Below are 7,338 nucleotides of genomic sequence, written 5' to 3'. Positions count from 1 at the left end.
AAGAGTTATGTTTACCTGACATGCGTGGAAAAGCAACTTGAGTGCAGACTTCATGAAACTATAACGGGTTAAGATTTGTTAAAGGTTGACCTGCAAACATACACTTAAAATTTGGAAATTTTCTTGTCCTCCATTAGGTGTAGCTGTCCAAGAACTAATCTTAGATGAAATTTAACAGAATTTCTTTTATAAAATGTATTATTAATTTGTTTTATACATTTGCTATTGCAATTGCATAATTTTCCTGAGAGTCTCTGTTCTCTAATAAATGCATACAATTTCTGCTACCTTTAGAATTAGTGTACTTATGGGAGACATAAGTGAGAAGTATTAAATTGTTTAATTGAGCAAAAGAACTTTCTAAACGGTTTTGTAGTTTTTTTCTTCCATTGCATTGTGATCAAGATTTTGCTTAAATGAAACTTCTCTTTACATAAATAATGATATAGTGTCTTATTTTGAAGGCATCTACTGAAGCAATTATGTTCAGTGAAGTTTGTCTTTATTGTAGGTTTGAAGATCAACTGGATTATGTATTTCGTTCTGGAATCTCAAAGCAGTCCACAAACAAATTCTTCCTTACGTTGTCTGTGTCAGGTAGGAATTAAGTTTTCTGTTTCTGTTTTAAGAAGGGAAATACCAAGGCAAAAAAAATGTAGTTCCTTATTCAAAGTGATTTAAAGTAAAACTAGGAGGCTCTGGTATCATCAAACCAACTTCTTTGAGAAGAACTAGCAATTGTTGTGTATAGTAAGAGATGATGCACTCATCAGCTTTTAAGATTTTTTAAAAATGACTTTTCAAATGCAAATAAAGATAACTGCGGCTTCTCAAGGAAGCTTGCACTTCCTTCAAAGCCAGGTCTTTTTATTTTTAGGTAAACATTCATTTAAAAAAAGTAAATGCCTACAAATTCTTGCTGGTATTTTTAGTGAGTAGGTTCCTGTGCTCTTAGAAATCAAATAAGGATTTGTGGTGGACAGCAGGCAGAAGACTAGAATTTCTAGTCAGAAGATATGAGCTCTTACGATGACTCGTGGCCATTAGTTTGTAGAACCCGCTTAACCTGTGTATCTCAATGTGTCCAACTGTAAAGTATGGATAATAAAGGTGGCCTCCCAGTAATCTCTCAATAGCAAAGCAAGCCCTAATCATTTAAACATGCTTAGGGCCACCACAGATAAAAATTTGCTATATAAATACTTAGTTTTTATCTCTTTAATTTTAGACTATGTAGTAAGGGTGTAATTGCTTAAATCCCAAATCGAACAGATTTCTTTTTTAAATTTCAGACTTCTGTGAAAAGTCTAGTAGAATGCTAGTGAATTGTGAACTAGCATTCTATTAGACTTTTCTAATGTACTAGATAGATGTACTAAATAAAATGACCTGGCTTTGAAGGAAGTGCAAGCTTCCTTGACAAGCAGCAGTTCTAATGTACTAGAGTTTTCTAATTAGTACATTAACTAATGTACATGCACAGTGAAACAGACACTGCAGCATTCAGTATGTAAAACAGATATTTCTTTTGTTTGCCACGAGTTGACACTGGAAGGAAATATAAGAGTTACACCTATATCTTTAGTTACATCCTTAATTTTGTTTTATATTTTTATTTTGTTTACATTAAATAAAATCTTTATTGTGTTTACATTAAAATCTTGTTGTGGGGGCTGTTTAGGGGATAGAAAAGCCAAGGATTTCCTTTGCTTTGATTTTAGGTATTGAGGAAAAACTGCTTAACATTGAGTTTTTTTATATGTACATGTGTGCTTTTAAATAAATGGATGGAGATGAGGGCATATGTATTTGAAGTGTTTTTTTCATGAGTTGTTTGTCAGGAAGAAGGTTTAGAGATGACTGGGAATAAGGTGGGGTGTGGCTCATGCCTTTAATTCTAGCACTTTGGGAGGTTGAGGCAGGAGGATGTCTTGAGGCCAGGAGTTCAAGACTGGCCTGGGCAACAGAGCGAGACCCTGTCTTAATTAAAAGAAAGAAAGAGGAATAAGAAGCAGAATGGTGATGTAGAAGAAAGCATTCTTAATGGACTCAGTGGTTTTTCAGAAAAGTTACAAAGCATAAGTGATTAGGCAGGTCTAGGTTTTTCAGAAGGAATAAAGTGAAACAACTCCACAGTAGGTTCACATTTTATTTTTAAAGATTGGCAGTTGTTAACAGGTACATACTTGGTTATTGATGATGTGCTAAATTTAAAATAAATATTAGCTTCTTTTTTCTTAAGAGAATGTAAAAGTATCAGGCATATTGTACCATTAAGAGACATCTCCTACTTGAGTAACTAACCCTTCAGGTAGTTCTTATTTTGATGAAAAAAATTTGATGAACTATCTCTCAACCAAGAAACCATTCTGAGAAAAATATAGCACATTTCCTTTTATGGCATTAGGTCTCTATGAGATCATCCAGAATATAGAACATATTTCTAAATTGTGTTGTGAATATATTGATAATAGCCTGGGAGTGTTTTTTTGTTTTTGTTTTTTTGGGGTTTTTTTTGGGACAGAGTCCCACTGTATTGCCCAGGCTGGAGTGCAGTGTCAGGATCTCAGCTTACTGCAGCCTCTGCCTCCCGGGTTCAAGCAATTCATGTGCCTCAACCTCCCAAGTAGCTGGGATTACATGCCCAGGGCACCACACCTGGCTAATTTTTGTATTTTTAGTAGAGATGGGGTTTTGCCATGTTGGCCAGGCTGGTCTCAAACTCCTGGCCTCAAGTGATTCGCCCACCTCAGCCACCCAAAGTGCTGGGATGACAGGCATGAACTACTACACCTGGCTGTAGTCTGGGACATTTCTGTTAAGTGTTATGAAATGTTCTTTTGCTACAGGTCTTAATTTAACCTGAACTAGAATAAGTATTCCTTTATTGAAATGCCCTTGAGGTTGCCTATACGATGCAGCTGTTTCATTCATGATTGGTTTTAGAGCAGAGTTAATTATGACACTTGCTCTTTGATGTCTTCAGATTGCCAGCAAGTCATGGGCTTACATTGGAAATACTGCTATCTATAAATGTCTAAGCAGCAAGGTCAGGCCTTATTGGCAATAAAAAATGTAAGACTGTGGAAGCCTATATATCCTTTACCATATCTTTTATCTTTTGGAATTGAGAATCCCAGATTTTTAGAACAGCCTCAGGTTTACTCTATTTGGTATCAACAGAGAAACATACAACTTTTTAAAACATTGTTTGTCTTAAGTTCTAAAAAGCTATCCTCATTTTCTTTCCTTTGAAAGATGTCCTTTCTCACCCTCTCCACCAAAGAGAAAAAGTTAGTGTTCTATTTTTTTCTTAAGTATTTCTGTAATTCATGCAAAATGGTATATGTCTGGCCCTTATGAGTTTATTTTGATGAGTGAGGAGTGGCTGCAAAAGTTTCTAGACAAGGGATTTTCCTTTCCTGTGCCCTTTAGTGTAATGATTCTGATAAGCTTACCTGTGCTGTGAATCACTTTTTAAAATGAGATAATGTTTGTGACAAAAGTTGTGTATGTGAATGATTGTGGGGCAAAAGGAGGTCATGAGTGATGATGATCTACAGAGTGAGGCAAGTGACAGCTGGCTTGGTCATTTAATTTTATTTATTTATTTATTTATTTATTTATTTATTTATTTATTATTGAGACAGAGTCTGCTTTGTTACCCAGGCTGGAGTGCAGTGGTATGATCTCAGCTCACTGCAGCCTCCGCCTCAAGGATTTGAGTGATTCTCCTGCCTCAGCTTCCTGACTAGCTGGGATTACAGGCGCGTGCCACCACACCCAGCTAATTTCCTTATTTTTAGTAGAGACAGGGTTTCGCTATGTTGGCCAGGCTGGTCTTGAACTCCTGACCGCAGGTGATCCACCCGGCTAAGCCTTCCAAAGTGCTGGGATTACAGGCATGAGCCACCGTGCCCAGCCTGGCTTGGTCATTTTAGAGCAGGGATATACTCCAATGACTGAGCATGTTTAGTCCCTGCAAGAGGGAGCTTACAAAGATGGGCAGGAGGTCAGGGCCTCAGCCAATCAAGAAGGAAATTGAATGTAAATCAAGAAATATGACTATAATTCAGATATTCAGACTGAACCAAACCAATGCAGACCTAACCAATTCAGGTGGCCAGAATTTATACCATGTAGCATGTTTAGGGATGCAAGACTAATCCACATGTCACTAGCTGATTGTTTGCAGTTTACTGCTGTATGGTCTGACTTGGTCAAGATTAGCTCAAAGATCGTAAGGGCCAGTGCTTATGTTGATTGGAGTTCTGTGCTATAGATGACTGGGATTTAGGAAAGATGGCAGCTAAGTGTACCTTCTGCCAAGAAACTCATTTTCCTACTCCCCTGGGTCTGCTACAGAACATGACTGTTACAATAATATTTTGTTATTCACAAGAGAATAGCATTCTCAAGATTTCTAAGAGTATTCCTGTTTTGGCCAGGTATGGTGGCTCATGCCTGTAATCCCAGTACTTTGGGAGGCCAAGGCAGGCAGATCACAAGGTCAGGAGTTCAAGACCAGCCTGACCAATATGATGAAGCCCCATCTCTACTAAAAATACAAAAATTAGCTGGGCTTGGTGGCGCACACCTGTAGTCCCAGCTGCTTGGGAGGCTGAGGCAGGAGAATCACTTGAACCCTGGAGGCAGAGGTTGCAGTGAGCCGAGATTGTGCCACTGCAATCCAGCCTGGGTGACAGAGCGAGACTTCATTTCAAAAAAAACAAAAAGTATTTCTGTTTTGGGCTTCCTGCTTATTCCTTTAGAGAAGGCCCAAGAACATCAATGCAAAATTAGACTACCTAGTATTAAATGTACTGCATTAACCTCCTTCTAGATTTAAAACATCTCTGTGTTCCCATCATATTTCTGTTTAGCAAACTTGAATTTAATTAAATAGTATACCGATTACATGTTTTTCCCTCAGTTGGTCTCAGATCTGGAATGTCAGTCTCAGTTCCCACATATTGTCGTAGTGTGAGCCCCTCATCTAATTGTGTGTGAATCTGCTGTTCCTTCATTTGGTATCAGTTCTTATATGTCTCTCTTAATGGGAGCCTCTCATTAAATTGCATGAACATTTCAAAGTATGTATATTTTTTGCACGACATGGCCCCTGAATCCAAGTTTACTATATTCTCTGGTGTTCAGGTGAAGAAATCAAATTTTTCTTAAAGCTAAAGGAAAAAGTCTGAATATATTGTGCTTAATGAGAGTGATATATATTCGTTGCCAATGTGAGGCCTAAGGGATTTTTAAGTCGGTCTGTAGGCTGCTTTTGCCTTATGTAGTATCTTTTGGGCATCATTATTCAGACTATCAGTATTATGGGCTTTGAACCCATTTGTTTCATGCATGCTAACTTGGAAGTAGAATTAAGAAACTGGAGCTGTTGTCACCATAGTTTATGGAAGTAGTACCTTTTTTCCTTAGAGTGACAAAGGGGAGTGTCTGGAATCTCCAATTTGTTCAACTTCTTTACCGTCTAGCTTAGGAGAAAGAACATCCTCAGGGTATCTATGGGTTCATAATTCAGGAGTCAAGGCTGTTCCATGATTTCTGTGAGAGAATCTGATCATTCCCTATGGTTTCCAGTCCATCCTGAGGGACCTCTGAGCTGTGACTCTTAGTTTCGGATGTATCCATTTCCTCTTTTAGGTTCTGAAGCACTCATGAATTCTGACTATGTACAAGATAGTTAATTTTTTAGGATCACTGTGGATAGTGCAGGAACATCTCCCACATTTTTCCAGATATCTATGCCTGGACTCTCCTCTGTGGATATTGGATGTAACTCTGGATGTAACTCAGCTGATCTGATGGGAGCGAATATCCCTATAAGTCTTAGAAACTTTGCTTGGTTTTATGTACCTAGTACTATATTTGAAGGAGTTAACTATACACTCCAGCAGTTAAAGGGATGGCCTGGTATTCGTAGACTATGCTATCCAGTAGAAATATGTGAGATGTATAATTTAAATTTTTCTGATAACCACTTTTGAAAAATTAAAAATAAACAAGTAAAATTAATTTTAATAATAATTTAATCCATATTTCCAAAACATTATTTCAAGATGCGACAAATATTTTTAAAACATATTAATGAAATATTTATGTTCTTTTTTGTACTAAGTCTTTGAAATTCTTTGTATGCTTTATACTTACAGCATACCTCAGCACACACTACTTTTTTTTTTTTTTTTTTTTCACCCATCCCCCCCCCCCCCCTTTTTTTTTTTTTTTTTTTTTTTTTTGAGAAGGAGTCTTGCTCTGTGCCCAGGCTGGAGTGCAGTGTCAGGATCTCAGCTTACTGCAGCCTCTGCCTCCCGGGTTCAAGCAATTCATGTGCCTCAACCTCCCAAGTAGCTGGGATTACATGCCCAGGGCACCACACCTGGCTAATTTTTGTATTTTTAGTAGAGATGGGGTTTTGCCATGTTGGCCAGGCTGGTCTCAAACTCCTGGCCTCAAGTGATTCGCCCACCTCAGCCACCCAAAGTGCTGGGATGACAGGCATGAACTACTACACCTGGCTGTAGTCTGGGACATTTCTGTTAAGTGTTATGAAATGTTCTTTTGCTACAGGTCTTAATTTAACCTGAACTAGAATAAGTATTCCTTTATTGAAATGCCCTTGAGGTTGCCTATACGATGCAGCTGTTTCATTCATGATTGGTTTTAGAGCAGAGTTAATTATGACACTTGCTCTTTGATGTCTTCAGATTGCCAGCAAGTCATGGGCTTACATTGGAAATACTGCTATCTATAAATGTCTAAGCAGCAAGGTCAGGCCTTATTGGCAATAAAAAATGTAAGACTGTGGAAGCCTATATATCCTTTACCATATCTTTTATCTTTTGGAATTGAGAATCCCAGATTTTTAGAACAGCCTCAGGTTTACTCTATTTGGTATCAACAGAGAAACATACAACTTTTTAAAACATTGTTTGTCTTAAGTTCTAAAAAGCTATCCTCATTTTCTTTCCTTTGAAAGATGTCCTTTCTCACCCTCTCCACCAAAGAGAAAAAGTTAGTGTTCTATTTTTTTCTTAAGTATTTCTGTAATTCATGCAAAATGGTATATGTCTGGCCCTTATGAGTTTATTTTGATGAGTGAGGAGTGGCTGCAAAAGTTTCTAGACAAGGGATTTTCCTTTCCTGTGCCCTTTAGTGTAATGATTCTGATAAGCTTACCTGTGCTGTGAATCACTTTTTAAAATGAGATAATGTTTGTGACAAAAGTTGTGTATGTGAATGATTGTGGGGCAAAAGGAGGTCATGAGTGATGATGATCTACAGAGTGAGGCAAGTGACAGCTGGCTTGGTCATTTA

The 7,338-nt window shown here is 37.7% G+C and overlaps 1 protein-coding gene across 2 annotated transcripts in view; it reads left to right on the top strand.

Moving 5' to 3' along the window:
• The first annotated feature begins 509 nt into the window (after positions 1 to 509).
• Positions 510 to 7,338, top strand: part of FAM135A (family with sequence similarity 135, member A) — a 151,958-nt gene continuing 145,129 nt past the window's right edge. For both annotated transcript variants that reach the window (XM_011957042.1, XM_011957041.1), the window contains exon 1: positions 510 to 597. The gene's annotated coding sequence lies outside the window, so the exon portion shown is untranslated. The remainder of the gene's footprint in view (positions 598 to 7,338) is intronic.

Source organism: Colobus angolensis, unplaced genomic scaffold, assembly GCF_000951035.1.
Source record: "Colobus angolensis palliatus isolate OR3802 unplaced genomic scaffold, Cang.pa_1.0 Scaffold431, whole genome shotgun sequence".
In the NCBI taxonomy this organism is placed as follows: Eukaryota; Metazoa; Chordata; class Mammalia; order Primates; family Cercopithecidae; genus Colobus; species Colobus angolensis.
Note: the sequence above shows the minus strand (reverse complement) of the source record. Positions and strands in the feature narration are given on the sequence as shown.